The sequence below is a fragment of the Neophocaena asiaeorientalis genome, unplaced genomic scaffold, assembly GCF_003031525.2.
Source record: "Neophocaena asiaeorientalis asiaeorientalis breed wild unplaced genomic scaffold, Neophocaena_asiaeorientalis_V1.1 scaffold78, whole genome shotgun sequence".
NCBI classification, from domain to species: domain Eukaryota; kingdom Metazoa; phylum Chordata; class Mammalia; order Artiodactyla; family Phocoenidae; genus Neophocaena; species Neophocaena asiaeorientalis.
In genome coordinates this window covers 13,864,196-13,876,303 of record NW_020175018.1, presented here as the reverse complement: position 1 = coordinate 13,876,303, position 12,108 = coordinate 13,864,196, and positions in this window count along the sequence as shown.

The following is a 12,108-nucleotide window of genomic DNA, read 5'->3' as shown; positions in this document are numbered from 1 at the left end:
CTCCGCTCCAGGAAAGAAAAAAAGGAGAAAAGAAAAAGGGAAAAAGCCGGCGCGAGGGAGCGAGAGAGAAAGAGAAAGGCCCGCAGAGCGAAACTGCGCCCCCGGACCCGCTCAGCTCCGTGGTCCCCGTCCCCCCAGCCCAGCCCGGCTCCCGTAACCCTGCTGGGGAACCCCCGCACCCTGGGGGCAGAGGGCGCGCCCGCAACACTGATCAATTATTTATGGGCGAATCCATTATTCAGCTGCCCCGGGAAGGGGAGGGGCGGGTAAGGCCGGGGAGGGGGAGAGCGGCTGCGGAGACCACCACCCGGGAGGTCGCGGCTCTCCCGCTGGGCCTCGGGGGTCGGCAGGCGTCCCCACGCCGGGGGTGCTGTTGTGAGAAAGCTGCCTCGGGGTGGGCTCCAGGAGGAGCGCGAGGGAATCCGCAGAAGCAAGATAGCTGAGATACCACCCAATTAGATTGGGGAGAGGGGTGGAGAGCGGGAGGCTTGGGTTGGAAAGAGCTGGCTGGGGATGGGGTGGGTGGCGTGGGAAGAGCCCGGCCTGTGAATTCTTTCCTTTCTTACTTCATTCATTCCCATGTTTATTGCGAGCCCAGTACATGCCACTGTGCTCAGAGCCTAGTGTGGCGGGTGGCAGGAGAGGGTTAAGGGCAGGAATTTGGAGTTAGAGCTGGGTCCAATTCCTGGTTTGTACTGTATTCTCTCCAACTGTGTGCCCTTTGGCAAGGGACTTGCCCTCTCTGCGTCTCCACTTCCTCATCTGCTGGATGGAGAAGAGCAGAATGAGGAATTGAAGGAGGTGGTGTGAGGTTTCAGTAAAATGGGGCACTTGGGCAGGGCCTGGCACAGAGTGGGGTGTGTGTGGGGTCCTCTCTTCACATTGAGGGGAATATGCCAAGGCCCCCAATATCCTTCCCTCTCCCCTGTCCCCATCTGTGGGTCCTGGAGAACCTGCATCTTTCCCTGCTTTCAGACACTGAAAGGTCATTATCAAAGCCAAGTCAAAGCCAAGGCCTCTGCCCAGGGCTCTCACCTCTGGCAGGCTTCTTACTAGCCTGGCCCTTCAAAGGCTAGTGCATAAGGCAGCTAGAGGGGTCCGCGTGCGCCTCAGTGGAATCCGCTTTCTCCCCACATCCTTCCCTCCTCCAAAGCCTCTTCCCTTCCCCATGTCCCCCATTCTCCTTCCGATCTGCTCCTCCCTGCTTCCCATCTGGGCTGGGAAGGTTTGGAGCCCTGAGGCCATGGGGACAAGGGACTGTCAGAATAGGCATGGGGCTCAGACTCCCCTGTTCAGTGTGTCAGTATGTTTTCTTTCCAAGGCTCAGGAGCTAAGGAGGCTTCTGTTTTCAGACTCAGGCTTGCCAAGGGGTTTACTGTCTTCTCACCAAATCTTACAGCAGCTGTATCAGGTGGACCTGGACAGATCCAGGTTTTGTGGGGCCTGAAGCTTTTACAATCTTGGGGACCCTGTTTAAGAAAAAAAATGCAAAGTTATGAATACACAGTTAAGCCCGGGGCCTTGACAAGAGTCCCTGAACCTGAAGCTTCATTAGCTTCTTGGTAAATTGCTACTGTAGGTGGGGGACACAATTATTCCTTCGCAGAGGTGGAAACAAAGCTTAAGAGAGGGAAGTCGCTGGCCCAAGGTCACACAGCTGAAAAGAACACCGCAGCTGGGATTCCAGCCCAGGTCTTATGCTCCAGGCAACACCCTGAACTGCTTCAGTGCACTCACCATCTTACTGCCTCATCTACTCTGTGTCATATCTCACCTGTCCCCACCATGGGTCCAGCCCAGGCAAGGTCAAGGAAAGCAGCCTTTGCCTCCAGACCAGCCCGTGCCCTCCGTCCCAAGGCCTTCATGCCCAGGGGCTCCAGCCTAGGAGACGTTCTGTCTTGTGACAACAGCCACACAGTACCAGGAAGTAGGTCTCTTCTAACCTTTCCATTCCCACAGCTGTACCTGCTCATTCCAGAACCCAGGCTTCTCAACTGACGCCAAGGAACACCCGCTGTTAGGTGGTAAGCTCCCGGGGCAGGGGCTGGTTCCTTCTCCTTCGGCAAAGTATTTCCAGCTGTCGGCACAGTGCAGGCTGTCAAAGTGAATTTAGTGGTAACGTCTGTTCCCAGCTCAGGGAGGGGACGAGGTGTTAGGGACAGAGGAGAGGTTGTTAAATTGCAGATTCCTGGGTCCCTCCAGACCTACTGAATCAGGCTCTCTGAGCACACGGCCCAGCACTCTGCATTTTAAAACTCCCTCAGGTGCATCTCAAGCTCAGTAAAGTTTGAGACTCACTGACCCAGGGGCCAGAAAGCACAAAATGCTGTGTCTCGACCAAGCTCCTCTCACAAAGGGGATTCATCTCCCCTAACTCTGGACAGTTTTACCCGTGATCTCCCCTAACTCTGGACAGTTTTACCCGTGCACCAAGCTCACCTTCCAGCTGAGAGCTAATTGTTTCTAACACTTACTAAAGACCTATTGTGTGCCTGGCACTGGATCTTAGGCTTCAGATCGTTGACCTGATTGGACACTCACAAAAGCCCTAAGAAGTAGGGACAATTATTGTCCCCATTTTGCAGATGGAGAAGCTGAGGCCAGGGGAGGCAAGGTGACTTGCAGAGGGACAAAGCACTGGGGAACGAGGAGGTTGGAATAGGAGAGCCGTCTGCAGGACCGCTGGCCTCAGTAATTTACAGGGGTCTCGTGAGAAAATCCTTAGATGAGAATTTATACACTGTCTATGAGTGGCTTGGAGAAATCAAACACGCTACAGTCACTACGGGGATCTCAGGCTAAGATGTGTAACAAAATTAGGTGGCAGACCCCAGAGAAATCTAATCAAGCAGGCCTCTTCTCCCTGGTCTCTTTGGAGTCAGTGTTCTGGGGAATGGGTGTTCGCAGAAGGATTTGATGTATTTGCTTCGGGCAAATCTTTGCCATTTCTCTGCCTGCAGTTCTGGTACAAAAGGGAAAGGGCCAGGCCAGCAAGAGGAGGGAACCAGGGCTGGCGGTAGGCAGGCAGGCTGGCACTGCCGGCCAGCATGGCTCCCTGAGCTATCTGCAGGACCGTATCATGTGATTCCCACCCACCCCCACCCCGCAACCCCGGGCCAGTGCTCTGTGCAAACACAGCCTAACCTTCTCCTGCTCCAGTAGGGTGATCAAGGCACTGGGGAGGTGTCAGGTGGGGAGGAGCTGATTTAGTGGCCTCTGTTCCTGGTGCCTGAGGAGCTAGTTGGGGCAGAGGGTGTGGACTTATTCTGGGAAGACCCAGAAGGCAGAACTAAGGGAGGTCACCCAGAGGGGTCTGTTTCGCCTCACAAGATAAACTGTCTAATTGTCAGGGCAGACTTGTAGGTAGTGAGTGCCCCACCTGGGGAGGTATTCAAGGACAAGTAGGGCATATGTGTGTGTGTATGTACAGAGCCATGACTCAGGAAAAGGATTGGCTGAGGCAACCTTGAGATCTTTTTCAATGTTGAGACTTTGGGAATTTCCGTTCTTAACATAACTGACCTGCCCAAGCGGGGCAGATGGGAAAAATTAACAGAGACAGAAGGTAGCCACAGGTTAAGGTGCCCAGACTGGGAACCCACAGACGCTGGAGAGGCACCCAAGGGCACGGAACAAGGCCCCCAGCCCTTGGCCTTCCGGCAGAGCTGCCATTTCTTTGACATTAAGGTGTGCTACTTTCTCTTGCAGTCATCTGTAAATGCTCATTATCTCTTCGTGATAGTGATTAATAATAATAGTAGTGATAACTGACAATCAATAACCGTAATACCCATAGCATGAACTGAGCACTGACTGAGACAGACTCTATGCTAAACACTTTATATATAAACCTGTATAATTGACATGACAGTCATACACGCAATGTCCTTACTTAGTTACTATCATTCCCATTTTACAGATGAGGACACTGAGAGCTGACATGTGACCCAGGACTCGGAGCCAGGCTCAGGAAGTGAGCTGGGAGATGCCAGCAGAGATCCAAGAAGAAACATGCTGCCCTCCCACTGTGGGGCTGCTTCTGCCCTCAGTGGCCAGGGAGCCTGGCCACTCCCAACCCCAGGGGTACAACAGCAGCAGAAACCGGCATGGGAATAGGGAGAGGGGACCATCTCCTCCAATGCCCTCATTTTATACCAGGGGAAACGGGTATCGAAGAGAGGAAGAGACGTCTCAATCCTCCACGTGGGCTTCTCCTATGCACTCCCACATCCTACTCCTCTTTAAAAGTGATATTTTAAAAGTTATTAGTGGTAGCATATTAATAAGAAAACATTGTTAAGGGAATGAGAAGACCTGCCACGTGGCAAGTGGTTACCATGTGCAGGTGACGTGTGCGGGGATTGTTTGCTCACCTGTAATGGGGATAATAACGATGCTTCCCCGCTGACCTCACAGGAGGGGGTCACGGTTAAAGGTGACAGTGAATGTGAAGCAGCTCTTTATAAACTGGAGGACACTGCCACCGTGACCATCTTTGGGCATAGAGATTAGAAGTAAGTGCTGAGGCGCCTATCAGGGAAACTGACCAGTATTTAGGGCCCAGAGCAATCAGTTCTTCCAGTGTTAGATCCTCCCTAGAAAGCCCCCCATTCATTTATTCATCTATCTGCCTGAAAATCAAGGTACTGAGCACCTGCTACGTGCAGGAGTATGTCCAGCCCAGCAGCTTTGAGCGCAGGCTCCGGGTCAACCCTTTCCTGTACTGAGTTCAGATCTTGGCTTCACCACTCTCCGGCGGACGTGGCCCTCCCTCTGGGACCCTCCGTGTCTCCTGTTAGGATGCAGCCCGGCTGCTCTAGCAGAACCCAGGGAACAGCAGCTGAAGGAGAGAGGAGCCTAACGTGTCAGTCTAGGGGGCTCTGTGCTGGGAGCCGGTCCAGGGGCTGGGCTCTCTCTCTGTCTCTTCTATCCCATCGGGGATTGCCTCCATCCACAAGGTGGAAGATGGCCACCACCTCCCCCTTCCCATTCTTTCGTGTGTGTGTTGGGGGGGACCCGGGAGGTGGAGACCGCTCCTCCCTTTTAAGGGAGAGCTGGACAGTGCATAGATCACCTCTCTTGTATCCCATTGGCCATAACTGATCACATGACCATGACTAGCTGCAAGGGAGACTGGGAAATGTAGTATTTAGCCTGGCAGCCCTGTGCCTCAGTAAAACCCGGGAGAGGGTTTTCTGTTACTAGAGGGAGATGGCAGAATGGATACTGGGCAGCAGCCAGCAGCCTCTGCCACGTAGGATTCAGGGAGGTACTCTGGGGGAAGCACTCAGCACAGGGCCAGGTACGTGGCTGGTGCTCAAGAAATATGCGCTATCACTGGTGTCACAGGTGAGCGCTTTGCACTTTCCCAAGGGATGCAGAGACCCGCTGAGAACCAAGCCCTGGAACTGCTCTGGCTGCCTCGTGGGGGCCTCCCTGCAGGGGTCCCATGCCCTGCATCCTCTAGGTGATGGAGAGAAGCACTGGGAGACAGCAATCCTCCACCCAACCCCTCAGGACCCACAGCCCAGGCTGGGGAGTATCTCAGGCCTCCTCTTTGCTTTCAAAGAAAGAACAGGAAAGTGGCCTTGTCTTCAGGGCTTGGGGACATGGAGAGGTGGGTGACACTGGGGGCCTTGCAGCTCTGCTGCACGGCTGCCTCAACGGAGCATGGCAACCTCTGCCGGCCCAGGGCTGGAGGCTGGGGTCCACCTTGCGGCACTCGGGCTCTCAAAGCCCGGGCGGAAGACCTGGCAGGTGTCTTCGTTCCACACCCTCTGAATGCGGCACTGGCTGGTTCGAGCTTAGAGACATTTCCTGCCTAAATACTGTGCTCTGGACACGAAGCCCTTCTCAGCCCAAGGGGGGCTGGTAGGCGACACAGGACGGGGAGCACGACCTCCGATGGTCACTGTGCCCCCGCGGGTCCAGCTCACCCCCAGCCACGGATCAGGAGGCTGTCTTCTGCAGAGGCTGGGTCCACGCTCAGGAGCTGAGAGCCCCGGATCAGATCGGTCCTGGCTCTGTGTCTTAGCAGCTGTGTGAGCCGATCTCTCCAATCAGTGGGGATGAGAAGGGCATCCATCTCTCCATCTTACCGTAAAGATGTATAAAATAATCCATGCAAGGTGCTTGTGGAGAGGAGGAGCTCAATGAACGGTGCCTACTCAGACCAGGATTATGACTATTATTTTCTTCCATCCGTTCCACACTTTGCCTGCCCCCCACCTGTCCACACCTCCCTGCTGGTGATGCCCTCCCATCCCGCAGTCTGCACGCTAAGCGTTTTCCGAGGCCCCCAGATTGGGCAGGTCCCCTGCGTGTCAGCTGGCTTTGCATTGCATTCCAGCTTTCTCCTTCCCAGCACTTTCCAAATCATGATGCAGTCATTGTTGGGTGAAGCACTGCCCTCCAGACGAGGAGTCCTGAGCCAGCAGGGAGTGTGCATATTTCATTCACTGGCACAGCCCTAGTGCCCAGCACAGGGTGTGGCAGCATGGTGAGGAGTCTAGTAATTGTTTGCGGAATGAGTGAATGAGTAAATGAATGAATGGCTGGATGAGCGAAGAGGGCGTTTTGCTGCCAGCCTAAGAATGTGTATTTAAGAGCAGAGTTCAGGGACTTCCCTGGTGGTGCAGTGGTTAAGAATCCACCTGCCAACGCAGGGGACACGGGTTCGATCCCTGGTCTGGGAAGATCCCACATGCTGCGGAGCAACTAAGCCCGTGCGCCACAAGTACTGAGGCTGCGTGCCACAACTACTGAAGCCCGCGCACCTAGAGACCGCGCTCTGCAACAAGAGCAGGTGGAACGCTGCTCATTCCAACGCAATGAGAAGTCCGTGCACCGCAACAAAGAGTAGCCCCGGCTCACCGCAACTAGAGAAGGCCCGCGTGCAGCAACGAAGACCCAGCGCAGCCATAAATAAATAAATAAAGAGCAGAGTTCAGAGACTTTGAAAGACTAATTTTAATTTCAGTTCTGTCATTGACTTGCTGGTGGCTCAGAACAGGATCCTGCGTCTTTTTTATTTTTTCCACTCCCACCTCCTCCCTGCTTCTTCTGGAGTTTCAGTTTCCTCATCTGGAAACTAACAACACTTCATAGAGTATGGCAAAAGGAGTCACTGAGATCGTGGGGAGATAATGCAGAGATACTGAGCTCCTAACACATAGTAACTGCTTAGTAAGCGCTGGCTGGAATAATAGCTATTGTTGTTGTGGTTTTTTTTTTTTTTTCTTGAAATGTAGTTGATGTACAACATTATATAAAAGTGGCATATGAAAAAAAAAAAAAGTGGCATATGTCCAGTACAGCGACTCACAATTTTTAAAAGTTATACTCCGGGCTCCCCTGGTGGCGCAGTGGTTGGGAGTCCGCCTGCCGATGCGGGGGACGCGGGTTCGTGCCCCGGTCTGGGAAGATCCCACGTGCCGTGGAGCGGCTGGGCCCGTGAGCCGTGGCCGCTGAGCCTGCGCGTCCGGAGCCTGTGCTCCGCAACGGGAGGGGCCACAGCAGTGAGAGGCCCGCGTACCACACACACACACAAAAAGTTATACTCCATTTATAGTTATTATAAAATATTGGCTAGTCGTAACTACTGTTAATGTTCTCTTGAAACAACAAGGGGTTTGCTCTGCACTTTTGTGTCAAAATTTCCCGGACTGACCCACTCTCCTTGACTACTGGAAAGCTCAGGGAGAGCTGACAAAAGCTTTCATTCATTCATCCATTCAATCATTCATGCATGCATGCACACGGTGATTCAGCAAACATTTTCTGGGTATTCTCTGGGTACCAGGACCAGGGCTGGATGCTGCTGGCTGGGGGCAGAAAGGAGGGTCCTGCACGGAGGAGAAAACCCATCGAGTTCATCCTCTGTGCAAAGGGAAGTGGCTGAGACCCTCTGTCCACATCCTGTCCTTTACCCCCCCACCCCCACCCCATGGCTGGTCCATCTGTGTCCTTTTCCTGTGCCTCTTTCATCCCGGCCTGGGGTGGCTCTGCATCCCCACCCCACCAGCAGCCATTTCCTGCCCTTCTCTCATCTGCTTCCTTTGATCCTTTTGTCAAGAGACTCTTAGAAGCCTCCGAACCGTTGGCAATACTGGCAACCTCCGCTGTTGGGCTGGTGACCCCACAGAGGTTGGAGCCAACATGGGCTTCTCTTGGGATGCTGCCTTGGGAGACAGATGGATTCTGGCCTCATTCATTCACTCACTCACTCACTCATTCAGCATTCCTCATTTGTTCACGGGCTCCAGGCCTGTGCGGGGCCCACAAAGTGAAAAAGATAGCCGTGGTTCCTGGCCTCACGGAGCTCCCACCCCAAGGGATGACCGCCCATCCCACACCAAGGGGATTCTGAAGGGAGATGGATGTGCGTTTTGGGGCAGAAAGAAAACAGGGCCTTGGCTTCCAAACGCAGGCCTCTGCCCTTCACCTGGCACGACCCCCAGGCCCGGCTCAGGGCAGGAGCCGTCGAGGGGCTGCCGTTAACTGAGCACTTACCACACGCTGTGCACACCAGCTCAACCGTTTGTGCCGGGCGGGAATCTGCTGACTCCTCACTCTGGCCCTGTGAGGGAGGTACGGTTTTTCTCCCCATTTTATAGACAAGAAAATGAAGGCACGGAGAGATGAAGAAGCTTGGCCAGGGCCCTGCGGCTTGAAGGTGGCAGAGCTGGGGCCTGAACCTTGTTTGCCTGAGATCAGACACCACACGGTTCCACCTCTTGGTGAAGGAATGAGGGGCGGGGTGCCCCAGGCCTAAGGACCCTGGACTCACCTCGGCTGCACAAGGTGGGGGACCCGCCCTTTCTGTATTGCGGCTTCAGTAGTTCCAGCAGGTGGCTGGCCGGGTGGGAGGGTGGGAAACGGTCAGGAAGGCAGGTGGAGGCCCACCTCCAGGGGAGGCCCTTCAGAGGCAGCTGTGTGGATTCAGAGAGGGGCCTCCTTTCTGCCCCACCCCCTCCTGGGGCCTCCAGAACGAGGGAGGAGGGGGAAGGGGGCAGACAGTGGGGTGGACGGTGGGGTCATCTCTGCAACAGGCCACGGCAGGGGCGAGGGAGAAGCAGGCAGGGCAGTATCTTCACAGCCCTGGGCCGTCACCTTTTCCTCCCCCAACGCTGAGGCGGCCGTTCCATCCGTCCGTCCATCCGTCCCTCCGTCCGTGTACTCAGTCACTTATTCATTCACTCACTCTCTGAATCATTCATGCACTCGTTCACTCACTCAGATACCACGTGGACAACAGGGTACGCAGGTGAGCCCAGCGTCTGTCCACAGGGAGCTTCCTGCAGGGCAGCCAACGACACACACGGAGAGCATGCACGCGAACGGGGTAGGTCCGGCTTGCTAAGCGCTGTGGATCTGTGCTGATGGGGAGGAAAGCAGTGGAGGAATGCGGCTGGGCCCGTGCCTCCCTGAGGAGATGACCTGGGGGCTAAGGCCGGAAGAATCAATCTGAGGGGCCCGGAAGGCCTGGGGACAGGGTCTCTGAGTGTCAGGAACGGCAAGTGTAAAGGCCTGGAGGAGGGGACGAGGGCAGCCTGTGTGTGAGATGGAGGGAGGGACGGAAGACGGGACCGAGGAAGATGGGCACCGAGGCGGAGTCGTGCGTGGGCTGCTGCTGTGGGCACAGAGTCCGATGCCCTTCTGGGTACAATGCGAAGCCACTGGGGGTCAGACACGAACCCAGTCATGTCTTTGAAGGCGCTGTGGGCTTCCCTGGGGCTGCACTGAGTGGGAGGCCCCGGGGAAGGGGGAGGCGGAGGCAGGGAGGCCCTGAGGAGGCTGGTGTGCCTCTGGACCTCGGGGTGGCTGTGGGGAGGGACAGGGGACAGATTTGGTGACAGAGCCAACAGGACTTGCTTACGGCTGGTGTCGGGGTCAGGGAGGACCCTGAGTTTGGGGACCTTCACTTTTCAGCACTTGGGACAGAGAGGGGCCTGAGGTTGGGGTGAGAAACTCCCCCCATAAGTGGGGCAACCCCCAGACGACAGGCTCCCTGGGACCCACAGCCCCACCCCATGTCCTCGTTCTTTGTGATCAGTGGAGGCCCCGTGCTGTGTTTGCCCAGCCATCTGGGCCCTCAGGGGCTGGCGGTGAGTCTGTCCATCTGCATCTGTCTGTCTCAGCGAGGAGGAAACTGGAGGCAGAGGGAACATCTGCCAGGGCTGGAGCCAGACCCTCCTCACTCCGCTGTGCCGTGGACGCCTCATCCCGGGAAGCATCCCGGGATGCTCTGTTGGCTGCAGGTGGTGCCCCCTGTACCCTGGGATCGGCCCCCACGACTGCCGGCTGTTTATCCATGAGGCCCTCTACCTGCCAGAGACCCCTGGTTTCCATGAGGACAGCTCCCCTGGGGGTCGAGGAAGGCGGTTTTAGGGTCAGGGCTGTACCATGAGGCAGCCGGCGGCTGTGGGACCCAGGGCGCCGAAGATACCACCCTGCCTGCTTCTCCGCGTGGCCTCAGAGACGACCCCACCATCCCCCACACTGTGCACCCTCTCCCTCCCCTCCCTCATCCCCTTGTCCAGCAAATCGACCCTTTAGGTCCTTCCCGTCAGTCTGCTCTGCCCCTCCCTCTGCTGCTCCAGTGTGGCCCCCCATTATTTCTCGCCTGGACGTCTGCAGCAGCCACCCCACTGGTCCCCCTGCTTCTCCCTTTGTCCCTTCAGTCCCTTCTGCTCGGGGCAGCCAGAGCAATCTTTCTGGAAGGTTCTTCTGAATGTGTCACTCCTCTGCCTAAAACCTGCCATGGCTCCCCAGTACCCTCAGTATAACATTGAAACTAACACAAGCCCGGGAATGGCCCGACCCAGGCTGACCTCTCTACCGCCATCCTTCAGTGATACTTTCCGTAGCTCTCGGCTTCTGAAACTGAATATTTTTCAATTGTTTGAATTAGCTCTGTTTCATTCTCGCCCCTGGGCCTTTGCACGTGCTCTGTGTCCTTTGCCGGGAGCATCCCCAGAGCTTCTGCCTGGGTGACTGATACTCAAGCTTTGGGTTTCAGGTTAGCCCTCTTCTCCTCAGGCATCTCTAGACCCTGCCCCCTCCCCCATCATCCCCCTGGCCACACTGGACAGATCCTCCTCTTCAGGGCCTCTCTATGCCCCCACACAGTAGGTGTCTGGGAGAAGGTTCAAGGGCAGGCTGGGAGGATTGGTGGGTCGTGCTCAGGCCTCTGGGGTATGTGTGCCGGAGAGAGAAGGAGGCAGCTCCTGGGGCCATTGTCACAGCAAATGTAACCTCGCATCTCCAGGGCCCCAACATGGTCCCATGGAAGAGCTTGGGCCACTGCCACAAATGTAAGAGCAGCTGGAGGGCTCTGCCCACAGACAATCATACCGGTGACGGTGTCACGCTCTGTGCCGAGAGCCACCTTTGCTCGAGCTCATTCTGTCCCTTTATCAGCCCCAGGTCACAGATGAGGAAACTGAGGCTCTGAGGGGGTGCTGCGACTTGCTCAAGGTCACACAGTCATACCGGAGCTGGGGTGGGAGCCCCGGATTCTGGCTGTACGTATCGTCAGTCACCACCTGGCTGGCTTTGGGCACTTCACCTAGACCCCGCAGGCCTCGGTTCTTTCTCCAGAAAATGGGCTTCTTAACAGTAATGACTGCTTTTCGGGGTGTTTGTGGTACCAGCACCCTGCAGGTGAGTGAGGCGGGCCCAGCTTTTGGAAGAGGTGGGTCAGAGAGGGAGGGACAATGATGTGGCCGTGGTCACAGAGCATATGGGGGGATTTGGGTTAGCCTCTGAGGCCAAGGCTAGTGCTACTTGGTGAGATTTTCTCCATAAAGCTTCTCCCTGAGACCATAGCCATCGGGGCTGGGGGGTGGGGTGGGGAGGGTGCACCACTCGGCCACGTCAAGGGAGAGCCTGGGAGGCTCCATGGTGTCGGGACTGTGGCTTCAGGCTCCCTCTGGCCCTGGCTCTCCCTCAGCTCCTAGGGCAGGCGCAGGGGCTCAGGAGGTTTGAAAGGGGTGGTGGAAACGTGAGCCACTCAGAGGCCAGAGCCCGCCCAACTGGCAAACTCTGTGAGGGTCTGAACATAATGCTTTACTCCCACGGCCCTGGTGCAAATCTGGGAAGCTCCGG